This window comes from Hesperophylax consimilis, chromosome 25 (genome assembly GCF_061612785.1).
Source record: "Hesperophylax consimilis isolate HC1 chromosome 25, BYU_Hcon_1.0, whole genome shotgun sequence".
NCBI classification, from domain to species: domain Eukaryota; kingdom Metazoa; phylum Arthropoda; class Insecta; order Trichoptera; family Limnephilidae; genus Hesperophylax; species Hesperophylax consimilis.
The window spans coordinates 3,730,336-3,749,318 of NC_142860.1; the positions used below are offsets into that span (position 1 = coordinate 3,730,336).

At 31.9% G+C, this 18,983-nt stretch overlaps 1 long non-coding RNA gene across 1 annotated transcript in view; it reads left to right on the forward strand.

The window, feature by feature from the left end:
* Positions 1–18,983, forward strand: part of LOC149411444 (uncharacterized) — a 192,327-nt gene that overhangs the window by 86,768 nt on the left and 86,576 nt on the right. The window contains exon 2 of the long non-coding RNA XR_016304819.1: positions 12,444–12,519. This is a non-coding gene — a long non-coding RNA (uncharacterized LOC149411444). The remainder of the gene's footprint in view (positions 1–12,443; positions 12,520–18,983) is intronic.

Below are 18,983 nucleotides of genomic sequence, written 5' to 3' on the forward strand. Positions count from 1 at the left end.
AACACATCATGTAAACCAACAAATAGCTGTAATTTTCTGTTTTTGTTTCTTGTGTTTGTATGACTTGTTGCATAACTTTTATCAAATGTAATTTTATTCTTATTTTTTATGTTTGAAAGTATTTGTCAAATTAAAATTATACTACCGACCATGTAAAAGCCCTCTGGGCGTTAAATAAATAAAAATAAAAAATAAATAAAAATGAACATTTTTAATTCTTTGGAAATCCGCATACCCAATTTCTACCGATTTATAACAAGTTTTTCGTTAACTCTAAGTTTTTATGTCACAAAAGAAACATTTTTTATTTGTGTAGATATCTATATCAATACATTTATTATGCCGAACCTTTAATTATATTAAATTGCCTGGATAAAAAAAATCGCAAAATAAACTCCGAAAATTATTAAAAAGACGTTTTGTTCTGTTATTTCATGTTACAGATATGAAAAACTAAATCATTTGTTGAGAGATTTATGCTCTATTTCGAGTCTTGTTAAATATTTTCACCATTTTTGCTTAATTATTACCATTTGTTAATATTAGCGCGCTCCCTCTTACATTCGAATTTACATATTTCCGTTTCAATCATCTATGAATGTTTACTAAGGGGCCTTTACATAAGACCTAACATTTCCATTGCCCTGTTAGTTGTCATTGCCAATTTAAGTTAAATAACTCTTAAGTTAGATAAAAAAAATAGATTTTCTGATCAAAAATAATGCCTACGTCAAGTATATCGACTGCAGATATAAAGTCAATATTACACAATGAAGAATAACATTTTATTATATATTTAATTTTGTAGAACCTCATTACTCGCCATTGAATTGAATATGTGCTAAAGAAGGTTTAAAAAAATGTCGATTTTCTTTGAAGATTAAAAAATAAACTAAATGGAAACACTACAGAGCTTATTTATAAAACTATAGTTGCTTCACATTTAGATTATTGCTCTACTATGTTATATTTGGCCAATGAAGGATATTTTAATAAACTAGATGTTATACAGAATAGAGCTATGAGATGTAGGTATACTGAGAAAAGGCAAATACGCAGAGTAGCTAAATTGGATTCCAATAAAAAAGAGACTGTTATTTAATGTGTTCATTTTTGTGCATATAGTCGTAAACAACCAAATGCCAAAATAATTTAAGAATGAAATTGTTTTTAATAGAAATGTTCATAATTACGAAACCAGAAATGTAAATAAAATTAGATTGCCACATATGAAGAAATCAAAATTACAGAACTGCCTAATGTACAAAGGACTAAAGATGTAAGATGAAATGCCTGAAAGTCTGAAGAATGGATTTATTTAAAAAGAAATGTTATGTTTATTGTTAAAATATTTAAAGTTACAAAATGAAATATTATCTTGTTTAAATTAGTTTATATTCAAATGTTGTATAAACTAACTCAAGTAGATAAAAAAAGTACGTTATTCACTTATATTAAAAAATTACTATACTATATTTATTCTAGAAGGTATGTATCCCCCATCGTTCATAATATCATATTATCGTTCTCTTTCTAGGATATGCAATCGTAAATTTAAATAACGTCCTTAACAGCCTCCATGTACCTTTATTAATATTACATAAAAAGATCATAACGATTCAAATTACATTTATGATTACGGATCTCGCTTAATGGCTTACTAATTCTGATTTCAACACGCGGATTGACTCTACCTCGTTACAACTGAATAACTTTAAATAGTGTTATGACCGTACGGTTAAGTTGTGGATTAATCATTTTCACAACTCTAATTGATGATTAATAACACACTAGAGGGGCCTACGACAATTATTAGTCTACGTTCCGCTTAACTACGGCAAGTAGTTTATGTTATGATTAACCTATTGTTCACAGTTTGATAACTACTTATTTGTCTATGCCGTTAAAAATTTATTTTATAATATACATAAATTACGTACGTTCCTTAACAACCTGTATAAACACACTCTAATTACTAATGAACTCAGTTGATACACAGAATCTTCGCTAAACAGACGTGTTGCAATTTTGTATCAGATGCTGAGTCGGTAGCCGGCCGACTCTCGCTGACTCAGCACATTCCACAAATTAATGATAAATTTATTATTTGTTTTACTGTGTTCCTATGTTTTAAGGTATCCAAGCCTTTTTTTCCATCTAGGAAGATCAAATTACAAGATGTCTACGGCAGAACACATGTTCTTACCCAGCACAACGTGATAAGAGGAGTGATGCTATTTAATGAAATTTATAAAACAGTAAATATTTTTAATCACTCTTTTAAGAACCTTTAACCTTTTTTGGATGTCATTCTTCCTGGTTATTATTATTTTGATTTTTTATCAAAATGTCTGGCTTTCAACTTTCAAGGCTGTTTTGGGCCATGGTTTCAAAAATTGTTAAAAATAAAAATCATTTCAAATTATTGAGAGAGGGAAGGTGAATTTATATATAAATTTCGATTAAATTGGAAAATTTTAAGATTGGAGTCGAATTCTTATTTCGAAGAGATGGTATTTTTATTGGAGTGGAGGCAATTTTATATTAGAATTGATAGAAGAGAGTATAATTGTTTAGAGAGGGACAGCCAAAAAATACTTCTGGACAATAGAAGGTACAATTTTAGTGAAGGTACAATCAATCGCGAGAATTGCAAAAAGGTGAGAAGGAACCGAACAATGCCCAATTCTCATTCGAATAAGTGAGGAAATTTATGTTTTGAAGAAATGGGGGAATTTTTGAAACCACAAAATAAGAACTCCACTTGATAATTTATCTATTGTACAGTAATTTAATAAAAAAATAAAGTAAATCATCCCAATACATGAATTGAAGTAATTCCTGACGTTACATTGTCACGTTGGTATTCATTCTAGCTTTACAGATGATAACACTTATTATAAAGTTTTTTATTCCAGATAAAAGAAAATTATATTTTGACTTATTAAACTCGAATTAACGAATATAAATACATCTTTTAATTAATTAATTTGTATGGATTTTAATTTAGTAATTATTTTTTACTTTGTAACCTTAATGTAATTAAATATTTAATTAAAAATATATCAATTATTTCACCAAATAATGCATTATATTACAATACCACTATTTTTTCACAAATATACACTCCTCTTCCATCCACAAGCAAAAGTTTTTTTAATTATTTATTTATTACCGCCCTTTTCGGGGCTTTTACATGAGAATATTAAGAAATATACACTATTTATTGTACATAACTGAATTGCTTGGTTAACAACATTTTAAATTTGTTTAAACATAAATTGAAGATATCCACTGACTTGGTTTAATTGTTTCCCTCTATTAGTATTCTGGGCAAAGAGGAATACATATGATAGTTAGTCCCAGAATTTCTGCACTGAAATAAATCCTGACTTCTAGTATTACGTTGTGGAATTTTACATAGAAATACCAAGTCAGTGAAAATCCTTCTGTCTGACAATTTGAGCATCTTCATATAATTTAACAGTGTCGTAGTTAAACATAATTGCTGGAATACCCATTTTAAAATTTATAAAACGTAAGAATTTGTTTTGTATTCTTTCAACAGCTTGTACATGTATATTATAATGTGGGTTCCAGATAGGAGAATTGTACTCAAGTTGATTTCTTACATAGGCATAATATAACAATTTAATACACTTTATATTGTTAAAATTTCTGGTTAGCCTAGTTATAAATCCCAACATTTTTAAGCCCTTATTAGAGATTTCTGTTATGTGGTTGTCAAATGAAAGATTTTATTTAAAAGTGATGCCTAAGGCTCATAGCGCACTAGCGGCTAGGCCGCAGCGGCCAGGTCGCTGCGGCCATCGAGATAGATACATTAATATGAAATCGCTATAGAGCATGCGCACCTGGCCGCACGCGGCCAGCGGCCACACCAAGCCGCAGCGGCCAGCGAGATCGAAGCGACGCATTTGCGGCCCGTGTTCAGTCGCTGGCCGTTGCGGCCACTGAGAACTATTGCATTGTAGTTAAATCACCAGGGCGCGCGCACTAGCCGCGGCGGCCGCACGTATTGTGGAACTACAGCGGGATTCGTGATCATCGCGATGTCTTTCGACACGGAACGATTTATAAGCGAGATTGAGACAAGGAGGGCGTTGTGAAACATGTTCTGTGAAGACTACGCCAACCGAGACTTAAAAAGGATGATGTGGGAAGAGATCATAGAAATATTTGGTAATGAAAAATTAACAATAACAGAAAAGGAAGAGAAGAAAATTCTATCCAATCACCCGAATCAGACTACTCTCAGGCCTCGCAACATTCAGAAATAATTGTTTTTTTAATAATTATTGAACAACTGCACCTTTGATTATGATAGTACAGTACTTAAATACTTTTATGTACCTACTTGTTTCACTTATCTTCCTGCATCCTTTTTCATAAAACAGACACTGAGATAAAAAACAATTTGAATAAAAGTAGATAGGCATAGGCTTACGTTAAAGTTACAATAAGTTTTTCCTTGGCAGAAATTTAGAATTTTCTTAACAGTTCTTCAAACGAAGACTTTCTCATCCACAAATAATTAAAGAACTTGTCATCATATTGCAGAAGGTCGGTGAAATAAGTATGAAATAATCCCTTTGTTCGCCTTTCACGTAGCAAGGGATGAACCCAATATTTTTTCCTTTTCTTTTTCCGCTTCTTACTTATAAGATACAAAAGCACTGCTATTTCCTCAACGTTTATTTTGAAGCGCGCTGTATGTGCAACTGACGATCGTAGCCGCGGTTTTGGCCGCGTTGCAAATCGCAACCCATGCGGCCAGGCCGCGCGTCGTGGCCGCGCTGCCAGGTCGCTAGTGCGCGTTGGCCCTAAGTCTTTGATTTGTTTTAATGTCTCAAAAGCATTGTTATCAATGTTGTAATCAAAAATCACTGGATTTTTTATTCTATAAAATCTAACTATTTGACATTTTCAGATATTTAAGTAAAGTCTATTTTCATTACTTCAAATTAATAATTTGTTGATATTGTCTTGAAGAATGTTGCAATGGTAAATATTTTGAATAGTTCCAAAAATTTTGAGGTCATCAGCAAAAGTAAAGATAGATACACAATGAAATATTTTGATTCATTTATAAACAAGATAAATAAAATTGGGCCAAAATGTGAACCCTGTGGAAATCCACTTGTTGCATTATTTTTTTCCGACAGGGAGGATTTTATTCTAACAGTTTGTTGCCTTCCAGTAAGATAGGTTTCACATCAGGCTAATATATTGCCACGTATACCAAGCTTTCGTAATTTCCAAATGAGAAATCTATGGGAAACTGTATCAAAGGCTTTACTAAAGTCAGTATAGAGAGAGTCTGCTTGCTTTTTTCTTTAAAAGCTTTGGATTTAAAATTTTCATAAATAATTAAGTTGGAAAGAGTACTTCTACCTGGCATAAATCCAAACTTGTAAGGTGATATTACAGGTTTTATTTGTGTAAAATTTTTTTCAAGTATCAGGCTTTCAAAGAGGAAGCTTTTAATGAAAGAGTAGTATAAATAGAAAACAGAAGCTATATAAATCCTGAATTGTAATATTATGTTCAAAAGCTTAATTAACAAAAAAATAATAATAAAATGGTCTGGAAGGCAATTATATATGTTGCCCCCCTCGTAACCAATGTATTGCTTGCCATAATGAGTATGTATGGTGTTTAAATGTATTTTATCGTGTGGCCGTGTAAAGTGCTAGGAACGTACTTATGAATTCTGTATTTGTATATATGATTTTATTATTATATTTTGCATATTCATTTAGTTTTCTTAATGTTAACAGTTTTGCTTTCGAAAATATATTTTTTGTGAATGTTCTAGGTTTGAAGTGAAATAGCTTTTTGATTACTTTGTTTTATGTTACCGGTAGTTCATTTATGTATATTTATGTACGTTTCCACAGATTTTAATCAAGTAATTTAAATGTGAATTTACGAGGCTATAATAAAGACCTTTTTTTAATTTTATTTAGAATTTTATAATATTTGGATTTTTATAATAAAGACCTTTTTTAATTTTATTTGGTAACAGATATGATAACCAACTAAATACGCTTATTAACACTGACAACAGACACTTTATTTTTTTATAAATGATCATCTGTCAGCTTCTGAAGTGTTTATTATTCAATTTAATGATCTTTTCTAAAATGCGTTAGCCTCCCTTTCCAGTTTGTATTCACTCATCTTGTCTTCACTGAATAATAAGGAATCCCCGCAAAAACGGCAACAGATTGTGGGATGGGAATAATGCGATACGCCTTGCGGGATAAACGGATGCGGGACGCCCGGTCGGAGTAATGGGGAATCTTGGTAGTGCTGCACGTGCTGGTAATGTCTAAGTAATCGGCCGGTTTTATGCCTTTTACTGTATGGAGATTTATGAAAGCTATGAATAATTGACTTGAAATATTGCTTGCACACAGTACACGGGATGTAACATGACTTGCCAATATCAAAACTGAGAATTTTGTTAAATAAGAAAAAAAACATCAATCAAATAAATAAAATATTCATATTACTGGTACCTATCTAATAATACTTAATTGGAATGAGATACTACTCCCAGTATCACCCTGCTGAAGTATCACTTTTCAGAAGTCATAATAAAGCCTAAAATGGCTTCATTAATGTTGTATACCTCATGAGCGCTCTCACCATTTTTTCCTCCCTTTTCCATTTGGGTCCTTTCACATAGATTCGTGGTGAACAAAGGGACGTGCATCTGACTGCATTGTCGTTACTATATTATTTGGAAATGTTTTATGTTTATTTCGTTTAATATTTTAAATATTGATAAAAAAAATTACTAAAAAGTATGTTTATTACGATTGTGAACTTGCAATACTGTTCGGTGTTTTGAATATTACTTGTATCTTTGATGATTAGAAATACTCGTACATAAAGCAATGTAATATTTATTTAAACGGACTCTCATATTCCTCAATGTTATTTTTATACGATTTGTCTTGTATTTTTTATAAATTGCATTTTTTTCTTTGGTCCTACTAATAATTACTAAGCATTACCTACTTTATATACCTTTTTATATTCAATACTTTTTAAGTATTTTTTATTTTTTTACTGTTTACATTAATTTTTTTACTTTTTACTATTTACATTTTACTTTTACTTTTTACTTTTTACTTTTTACTTTTTGCTTTTTACTTTTTACTTTTTACTTTTTACTTTTTACTTTTTACTTTTTACTTTTTACTTTTTACTTTTTACTTTTTATTTTTTACTTTTTACTTTTTACTTTTTACTTTTTACTTTTTACTTTTTACTTTTTACTTTTTACTTTTTACTTTTTACTTTTTACTTTTTACTTTTTACTTTTTACTTTTTACTTTTTACTTTTTACTTTTTACTTTTTACTTTTTACTTTTTACTTTTTACTTTTTACTTTTTACTTTTTACTTTTTACTTTTTACTTTTTACTTTTTACTTTTTACTTTTTACTCTTTACTTTTTACTTTTTACTTTTTAATTTTTACTTTTTACTTTTTACTTTTTACTTTTTACTTTCACTTTTTACTTTTTACTTTTTACTTTTTACTTTTTACCTTTTACTTTATACTTTTTACTTTTTACCTTTTACTTCATACTTTTTACTTTTAAATTTTTACTTTTTACTTTTTAATGTTAAGTTTTTACTTTTTTAATATTTTACATTTAATTTTTATTTTTCTTTTTACTTTTTACTTTTTTACTTCTTACTTTTTATTTTTTTACTTTTTACTTTCTTTATGTTGTTGTAGGTACTATTCATACTAATGTTCACTTTAATGGCACATAATATTATAAATACTTTTCGACTTAACGGCAAAGGCAAATGATTATATAATATCATAGACTAAATACACATCAATGTATAATATGCTATATTGTGACCAATGATTGTTTTCAAAGTGTTGCAAGCTGTAAGAAATCGTGAATATGAAAATAATGATCGCGTAAAGCAATAAATTATTAATAATAACTAAACTCCTAAACATAACGTAAGAATTGAAAAAAAATAAGCCTACTAAAATTTCACGTGAGTATCATAATAATATTGTTTGAACCCCAATGAAGAGATTTTCATTGAATAATTTTGAAAATATGAAATTATTTGATTAATTAATAGATTTTAGTAAGAATAAATAAAATTTAATGAATTAAATAAACGCAATACCTACATCCTACATCGACTCTCATGCCTGCGTTTGGGTGAATTCAAAATAATTACATATTAAAGACGACCCCCTTTTCACCCTGCGTATAATGAATCTTAGTTAAACGTTTAATTTCATCCCCTCATATGAAAATCATATAATTTCAAACCCACCCGCGCATTAATTACTTTCACAATTATGTAACACTTAATTAATTTCCATTCACGATAAAGTTACTCGAATATTTTACTGTAAAAGCTCTCATGTAACGAACATGTTGTTATTTGATTCGTTGTTTTTATTATACAGGGTTTTCCAATAAGAGGTGATATTTTGAATAGCCCGCTATTTTGGTAGATGTTACTTAAAAAGCTGTCATTTTTTGACATTTGATAAGTAGAAACTATGTTATTAATAAAAATGGAATGATACACGCTTCAACAATGCATTAAAATTCACTTGAGTGAATCAAATGAAACCATCTTCAGTGATGAGGTCCATTTCCACCTCGGTGGCTTCGTCAACAAGCAAAATTTTCGCATCTGGGGTCGGAAAACCCAAGAATTATTGTTGAAAAGCTTCTCTTTTCTCAACGTGTGACTGTTTGGTGCGGTTTATGGTACGGCGGAGTCATTGGACCTTACTTTATTGAAAATGAGGCTGGAGCAACAGTTACGGTGAATGGATTGCGCTATCGAGAGATGATTAATGGTGTTTTATGGCCGAAATTGTATGGTATTAATTTGAACAACGTTTACTTTCAACAAGACGGCGTTACGTGCCACACAAGCAACAAAACCATTGATCTTTTACGATTGAATATTAAAATAACACCTCTTATTGGAGAACCCTATATTACTAGCTGAAACCCCTGGCATTTTCCAATTTTTTGGACATTTCTAGTATCATAAAAAAATACCACTTTTTAGAATTGAAACATTACGTGAAATTGTTTCAGTCAGGTTTAGTGATCAGATCTGAGTAGCCAATATCTTTGCAACTTGCTTTCTTCTTTCACACTTTTTCTTCTCCCTTCCGCCTCACAGCATTTTAAGTAAGGGTTGAAATAGTCACACTGGCTCCTCGCTCTGGGCTCTTATCCGGTACTAGCGTTGAAAAAAATATTAAGTTCTCTACCATATAAGAAAATTGATCTACGGACCTTTAAAATATCCATCGAATTGTCAAAAACTAAGTCATCAAGAAAAAAAAAGCAGATACTTATACTTATGGATATGTATATTTATTTAAATGCCATAAAATGGCTTTTACAATAGAGTGATTACAGAACAAGTAATGCGTACACAAAAATATTATTGCAAGTGATACAGTTGTTAATAGAAGTGCAGTTAGACGATATATTATAATTAAAAGAAATAAGTATGGAAATTAGGACAATACCTTGGAAGTTACTCCTCAAACCTCAAAACTATTTCACCAAATTATCCTCGTTATGCTTGTTTGAACTATAACACAGTTATGTAATTTTAATATCCAGCCTTAATAAGGCTACATAAACAATAAGGGTAATTCCTATACCAACATTCACACTCTAATTAAACATATCGGAGAAGCAAACATAAACAATAGATAGATTGAAACGACGTTCAGCCTTGCTCTAAATATCTTGAATTTTCATGGATTTAAGGCAGTAATTGGAGGGTGTTTTCACCAAGGGTAGTTTTTATTCAGGGGTAGCGTGTGTGCTGCTTGCGTGACTACATTTAGTCACGTGTACCTGTGTCTGAGATAATTTGAGCCGAAACAAAATCGAAATGAAATGAAAAGGGTGAGTGATTTTAGTAAAGTTACGAGTTTAAAGAGTAGGCGAATCTTGTTAAGGGTTGATAAATTATAACTTAAAGTTGAAACGTAATAACTTGAGTTGCCGGATTATGAGTTCAAATTTGTGCTGAGGTTTTGGTAGGTAGAGAAACTATGACAAAATTAATAAAGTTTTATGATTACCAGTAATGGGCCACAAGCTAGAATTTAGTGATGTTTTTTTGTTGGTGTAAATGATTAATTTAGTTGACATTATTTTTTAAATCACTCTGTGTTTTTTTCTGTTCTGCTGTATCGTGTTACATTAATTTTAATCATCGACCCTGAAGTTTGGCTTTGAGGCATGGAACTTGCAGAGGAAATAATGTGAACTAAATGCACGATGCATATAATGACTGAGGTATATTATGTGTGAAAATAACATTTTTTAGCATATTTAACACATAATTCAAGACCAACACGATTATTTGTAATGAACACTGATAACAAAATTGCACTTGAGCCAACTGACTGCAGACTACAAAAGGTATGAAATGAAGTGACGCTTGACCAGAAATTAATACTGTGATATTATTTGGTAATAAGGCATGGAACTGGCGAAGGAAATGTGAAAGTAAACTTGTAAAAGTAATGGTTTATAGTTAAGTAGAAAACACAAATTAAGAAAAACATGATTAACAATCTATTATGAAAGGCAAGTTTGAATAACAACATTTAAGTTAATTCTATAAAATTGGAAGTAAACAGTTTTCTCTAAATGTCAAAAAAATAATTGTTTATCTCAATGGTGGATAAAACTCGAAGACACCGCTTACATGTCAAGTAACTAATAAATTTTAATAGGGGGCAGATGACTTAAACATAATAATCAAGTATATTAATTAAAGAATGTTACATGGTCAATGAAGATTGAGAAAATTTCAATATTATATTTGAAGAATAAGATATTACTGATAAATCTTAACGAAATACGAAACATTACAAGACACGGTTCTAGGTTCGATTCCTAGTTGTAACCGTTATCTTTTTATTTGTTGTATATTGTTATTTATTAGTAACATCTTATTCTTCAAATACATATTACATTGATGCTTACAGATTTCAAAATAAGTTCAAAAGTAAAAGTTTTTTCTAAATATTATTTATTTACGTGTTCGATGATGACGCCATGTTCAACCTGGTTCTTTATATCCGTAAGTCCACCCTGTTGCTCTGCTAGTCTGGAACTGTCATAGAAGGTTAATTCAGCTGTCAGCCTAGCTTGTTGTCCATGGATAATCACCTTAATCTTTCGATCGATATTCGTAACGGGGAACTGGGGCTTGAAGTTCTAAGCCGTTACGGACTGAATGTGCGAGAAGTGAAATTCTATAGAATGTCACGAAACAGATCTCTCAAACGCATTTTAAAAACCCCGCGAAACTAAATTTTAACGTAGAGCCTGGCAGCACAGAGCGACGCGCATCAACGCCAAAACTCCAACGGTTTTTGTGACCGGTGGCGATCGCCATTCCAACTCTAGCCTCGGTCTCAACAACACGTGCGGTTTGCAACTCCAAAACCGGTCTCGGACGCTGAGCGCTGGATCCCGGTCCCGCAACATTACCAAAGTCTAGCACGCGTCCGTTTTGCGCGTGTAGACGATCACAACCTTGGTTACCACTCCAGAATGACTGGGAGTAACATCTCGCTGGCCTCGCAACTCCTGCAACCGTCAAGGCAACTCATGTAAGCGTATACCAAACCTTTGCCCCATTATGTGCCTTCTTTTAATGTCTGTTAAACACGTCTGCCAGACAGAGCAAACATGAGAAAGAGATTGTTCAATTCAATCAGCCAGGAAATAATTTAGGATGTATACTGTGTCCTCATTTTGTGTTATTATATGTACTTGTTAACTGTAAATACACTCATTTATCATTCCCATAGGAGTTTCATTTGACGAGGGAAGTGGAGTCTAGATTGTTGAATGTTCCCCGTGTAAAGGTATTTCTCGCCGACCCAAACCTGAGCTAAAATAATTAGAGTCCCATGATTCTACCCACTGACGCTGCAAAAGCCAGCACTGGCACCCCACGCGGACCATAACACTGGCGCCCCACGCCAATTCGTAACACTGGCGTCCTACGTGGTTCTCAACAAGCATTATGTGTGGTAAAAGCACGTAATACCGTATTATGAATATAAAACAAGACCTATGTACTGAGCATGGTTTTGAGAGGGAAACTAAGATGGATTAGACATGCAGAGCGGTTGGTAAGAAAGGAATCTCAGGCAAATACGTAAAATTTACAAAGTTATTGCGCAAATGGATGAAAATATAATTAGGAGGTGCCCTAGCGAGACAGCTCACGATCAAGTCAATCAAACACTAAGACTTGAGTCGAATCATGTGTGCATGTGAATTGTGTCAGTAGTGTACACGTCTACCAAGTAAATTGTTAGTAAATTCGTTAATTAATATTCAGTTTCATTTTGTTCCAGATGAGCAGGCCATGGTGCGAAATACCGTAAGGACAGCGCGGAAGGTACAAAAAGCTCTCACCAGCGAAGAACGATGGTAAGATTTAATATTTAAATGAATTAATTTAACAATCCGAATGTAAAGGTTCTGCAAGCATGAACCCTCTAATCGAAGACTGATTTTGTGAGATCTATTACGCATATTCTAATCCACAAATATTTATCCCATTTAACATTTTCGTAATGAATTTTACAACGTCAATGATACAACTTTCTTATAATAAATTATGTTATTTGTGACATGCGATTGATTTGTAAGGATTTAGTGAAACATCGAACAATTAATATATTATCGTATCTTGAATGCATATTTTTTTTCTTCCTTTGGTTACTCAGTACCTATTTAAAATTAAAGTGATTTATTTTGGGGGTATTACACCGTGTTGCGCTACTTTCTTATTTAGCAAAGGTTTACAGCGTATTACAGTGTCCATCATCGGGACAGATGCGTAAAAATGATGTTTTACACATCTGCCTGATGATGGAGACTATCTTTTTTTACCCTGATAGTGGGTTTGTAATGCTGTCCTAAACGTTGGCTAAAGAAAGAAGTAGCGCAACACGGTATGATACCCAAAAAATATCACTGTTGCTTTGTTTGAAGCACAATATTTGGTGTATGCGCAGTGCGGTTTCGGAACAACCATTCCTTCCTAAGGGCTTGATATACCAACTTAACATTACAAAACAATGGATGAACATAATATATTATTAAATAGATTAACAAAATGTAACATATTAGTGTTAAAGTGGGGTTGAAGGCTTGACTAGGGATTAGTGAAGAGTGGATGGAGGATATGGAACGGATTCTTAAAGGTAACATGTCTTGGAAGACTGTAAGATAATATTATTTTTCTACTGATAATGGACTCATTATTACTGAGGGATTTGTTTATTTCCAAGGCTTCTTAAGTTGTCTTATCGTTTTCCTGTATTATTAAGGTGAAAATTTTGTCCTTCATTTTGTTTTTAAACTATGATTTTTTGCAGTGATATTGTTTTATAAATTTAATTATAAAAATTCGAATCTTACAAATGAAGAATTCACATAATTTTAAACTTTTTTATGCAAAGTGTACAAAACATTTTTTATGTCACTTTATTTCCGTATTGAAATACGAAATTCATTTTGAACATAAGAAAGAACATTTAAGAAACGTATACATCTTTGAAATGAAAAAAAAAACTGAACACTTAATTACACAACATAATATATATTTTTTTTAAAAGGTTTTAGAATTTTCAAACACATTACGTATTTCTTTAAGAAATACGTAATGTGTTACGTAAGAAATACGAAAATGCATGTCGGTACCCTGTGTTAATTTTAAGTTTTTTAAATACATATATTTGGATTTCAATTTAATTTTCGTGAATAAATTAATGCAAATCTTGGAAGTAGAAATAAACTCACTTCCTGACATCCTATCGAGCTGAAACTCAGCAAATAGACTTGTTGTGGATGACAGTGAGTTTTGATGCCAATCCTCTAAAAATTTGATGATTTAAAGCAGTTAATTTACGAAATAAATGTCACACCCAATCTGGATTTTACTCAGTTGTTAGCTCGGTTATCTCCAGTACTCAAGGAGGAAGGTTCAATCCTCAGTAAAACTTTGTATTATTATTATTATTATCATTATCATTACGTAAAAGGACAAGAACACATGCATTGACCATTCAATGTTTATTTATTTATTTATTTAACGCCAAATAAAGTATTAGTAAAAAACATTGGTTTTTAGTGGTAAATTTTTGTATGTCAGTAAATTTCTATTGAGAAGTTCAATATCGTCGTAAATTAATTTTCTTTGTTGGATATTGTGCTTTAACTAGCACACACGAAAACTTGTTTCTTGAATATGTCTTTGATTTATAAAATAAAGCACAAACACTTTGTATTTAACCACGAAATTCGTGGTTAAATACAAAGTGTTTGTGTTTTATTTTATAATATAATGTCTAACCACAAAGTAATTGCTTCCTATGAAAAAAAAAAAAAAAAAAAAAAAATGTCTTTGATTTAATGATTTTTTTTAATTTTAAGGGTGATTAGTGTTTGACGAGAAGTTTTGCTTTTGTGAAGCATCGTTTTATTTTTTGTAGGGGTTGTCTCGTTGTTTCTAAATCATCAATATTACATTTAAATTAATTGAAAAATGTTTGATTCAAGAGTAAGGAGTTCTATTAAGAATGGAACCCTTAGCCACTGGAGCGTTCTGCTATTCAATATTCTTCTTCTTTCGTATGGTGGGGGGTCAGAGGGGGACATCTAGATCTGCGAGCCATTTTAGGGCCTCAGGCGTCGCCATGTGAACCTCATCAATCCCGCCGGGGAATGAATGGAGCGGGCATTCGTTGACCACATGTTCGGTAGTCTGCACCGCACCACATTCACACATCGCCAACTCTTTAAGGCCCCATCTGTGCATCATGTGGGCACAGCGGCTATGGGAGCACCTTAACCTATTGATGGCGGACCAGGTTTTGCGAGGCAGTGAGAACCCAGGCTGTCTCTCGGTGGGGTCATGCTATTCAATCAATTACAGCCTTGGGCGCCTGGAAAATTTTAAGTGTTTGGAAATATTCCTCTTTTGGGGAATTCCCCGAAATGGAATGCAACTACAATTGATCGTTTACCGCGTATTTTTAGGATTGGTAAAAAAATATATAAAAATAGTTAAACAGATGCGACAGATCTTTTATTAGAATCTGGAACTACTTCGTAATTTTAATAATTAATCAAAGATAAGAACACGTTGGAGCTAATGAAAGAATTCCAATAATTTTTTTTAAATATCTCTTTAAATTGCCCACATTTTGGACAACGTGAGCTCGCGGGCGTTTGCAAATTGGCCAAAATGTAGTCAAATAAGGTCTAGTGGTTATGAATTTTTAAAGAAGTGAAATAAACGAAAAAAAATGGATTATCTAACTAAAAGCAAGTAAACACTCTCTACACCCTTGGATATAATCGTAGATTGCTAATTTCATCATAATGAACATCTCAAATTGGCCACCTCTTCGTGTTAGCCTATAAATCTTACAGTGTAAAACATAAGTTATTTGAAAAATATTATTTTTTTAATATTTATGTCAAGGAATTGGCTACGCTATTTACACACCATACATGTTAAGAAGACCGCTGTACTTGTGAGATAATATTGCTGTATTTTCCGTTATACCAAACCTACCTTCTGTCCCCTGACTAGTTCTCTCATTGCTCGCGCACACGGTAGTTCGCTTTTCGCCTTCCGCAGAAACAAAACCTGATGAAGTTCGCCACCGGCTTGCGCTTCTCTTTACTATAAACGCCCTCTATTGTGAGTGCCGAGCATGTCAAAAGCTGTTAAGATAAAATAGAAGAAGAAAACAACTATGCTTTAAAATACCCTGTTGAGTACTTTTCCTTTCCCTTTGAGGCATATGGCTTGGTGTAGTGGTCACTCACACACAAATTGTCAGAATCCAAAGTCCTAATATACTAATAATTACAAAAATTATACCTCATTTACATATCGGGTATTATAGCTACATTTTCTATTCTTTCATACTGGAATTTGTAAAAATTGTATGTTCGATGAAAAGTAAGATTTTGTAATAATGATAATAATAATAATAAGTCATTTTAAATACATGTACAATTACGAAAGCTTTTTTAAATATTTATATTGAGGGATCAGTAGGATTTATAGGTCCAGTTAGGAATTCTACCGAGCCAAACTCTATGATATGAAAATATCTGGAGTCGGTGAATTATTTTCCCATTTGATCTCTGGTGAGTTGACGTGTTGTTCTTGTATTGTTTTGTATTTATTATGCTTACATAACGCACTTGCATAATGTGGATTGACTAGATGATCATTTGTGGAAAAGTGTGTGGAAGGGTTTAGTTTTTCCTGTGGGGAAGATTTAACCCAAATATAAAATCGAAAAAAAAAGTTGATGCCTTTAGGGAGCCGTGACTATATTAGGAGCTATTATTTTTCTCCAGTGTGCGTCAATGCTGGAGAATGGAGTGAGGTGAGCTTCCATGGTGAGGATATTTCCAGAGCTTGTTATTTTTTCCCTCATTCCTGCCACCCTGGATCTAATAAAGGCTGCATATCCGAGGACTTGCCCCTCGGTGAACACACAGGAAGCGCTGATGTATCTGGGGAGACAAAACATTTGAAAGGCGAAGAAAAGAAGAATACAAAAAAAAGAAGAAAATTTTACCCGGACATAAAGTCGGAAACTAAAAAATAATATCTTTATTCCAATAAATAAATGTAAATGTAATAATGTGAACTTGATTGCTGGTATGGAAAACCTTCTGAGTATTTTGTCAACGAAAATGTTACATTGTAAAAATTATTATTTCAACTATAAAATCAATATCAATATTTTAGGCAATTTTTCTCGAAAGCAAGATAGTTTTAAGTGGTAAGTAAATCATTCTTAGGCCCATTTATTACATCAAATACGTACGAAAACGTAGTATTTTTGGCAGTGTCTTCATTTAATAGCACCTAACGACTGAAGTTTCAATATTATCTGAATCGCAGTCACCAAGAAAATAACATTTATCTTATATGTCCAGACACTGCGACGCCAAATTCATGTAATACTCCCACGTAAAATACTCGTACTTCGCAAAGTTGTAGTATTTTTGTTGAAAATGTCCTGTCTGCTAATAGATTGGTGTAAAAGGTTGATTTACAAGGAAAAGTTGTGACATTAAATTATCATGTAATTTGATATCACCCTACTCAGATTAATTTACGATAAGGTTTTAGGGAGTAGTTACACGATAAAAATGGAAGAACTCTAATTAATAAAATCAGTTACGTTATGATGGATCTTTATAAGAAAATTACATAATAATATATCCTATTTATTTTTGGAATAACTTGACAAATTGTAATATTTAATCATTGAAGTTAGCGATTCTTTAACGAATATTTGAAACCGAAAAATTTGAACACAGGTCCCTCAATATTGTAGTATTGTCATCAATTATTAAAACATAATATATTCGACCTTTAATCTGGAATGGTAGCTTAATTTATTTATACTGGATTTCTATAGATGATCTCACTTATGTGATAACAATCCATTTATAAAAAAACTCATTTAATACACTAAAAATACAAACAAATACAAAAATCTACTCAGAAACATTAATTTTCTTACATCTAAATAAAAATAAATCAAAAACTAAAACCAAAGAATAATAAAAGCTCACTTAATTTTCAAATAATACAAAGAGAGGCAAGTTACAGAAGAGACTCAAATAGAGACACAAGTAATGTATAATATTTTTCATTATATTAATCATGTTTGAGCAACAGAAGGAGTTTTTTTCGGAATCCGTATAAATTATTGATGAAAATGTCTACTTCAGCACACTCTATTTTATGATATAGTTGACGCATTTAGGTCAGAGGGCTAAAACAGTCGATATGTGTTCAAGCAAAACGTGCTATGGCGTCTTAAATAATGGAATTTGGGAACATTTATTTTAATATGGCTAAGACATAATGTAGTATCAAGATGGCCGTGAACGATACATCTTGTAGCTTTTTGCGGAAATACCACCATTCAGAATCCATAATTTACTGGCCAGACATGTTTAACTGGGTACTCCGCAATCAGTTTTCCCTCTATTATTTCCTCCCCACTCTCATCAACCTCGCAACAATTGTATCAAATTGGAACTTCCAACCCCAGGTTGTCATTACAAATGACAATATTATGTGCAAAATAGCGATAGACTGCGGCAAGCATCGGCGACAGCTGTAAAATTATCTCTGGCTTCAGTTCGTGGCCGGCAGAGATACAGATAGGTTTTACCGACAGATTCTTCAGGAACTTAACGAACATGGCGATTCCTGCAGACACAGGAAAGGAAAATTCTTAGTTTTCAACAACTTGAGCCTTAGTGTTATCTATTTTTTTTGCTATACTTCACTTTATCATTATGTTTAAATGATATGGCGCCCTGCAAACTTATTAAATTTAAATGATACTTAATGGTAATTTAACCGAAAGTTTGTTGTGACTATTAAGTGAAGTTAAATAAAGTAATTAAATGACAAAGTCTCTTCGAGCTTTTTTCACCTCTGATTGATATGAATTAATTAAAATAGGGTGCCTAATTTAATACTTCATTTAGAATAAACTTACTTTTGGCATTGGAATATACAATCAATGAACATTATAAAGCATATTTTTGTAGGTAGTTAGTTTATTTTTACAATCTGTAGAAACAATAATGAAAGTAGTATTGATTACACGTGCTACATTTGGCATCGTCGTTGTATTTTAGCTATGCAATAGCATATATTTTATATACAAAAAAATACAGTATTTAGTCGGTGAGACATAATTGCCATAATTATCATCAAGACCAACAATTAGAAACCTTGTTTTAAATTACATTAGCTTTGTTTGAATTGCCAAGTACTTCAAAACTTTCCACTTTCCAATCTCCTTCCCCTGCTCTCTTCCTTCAGTACT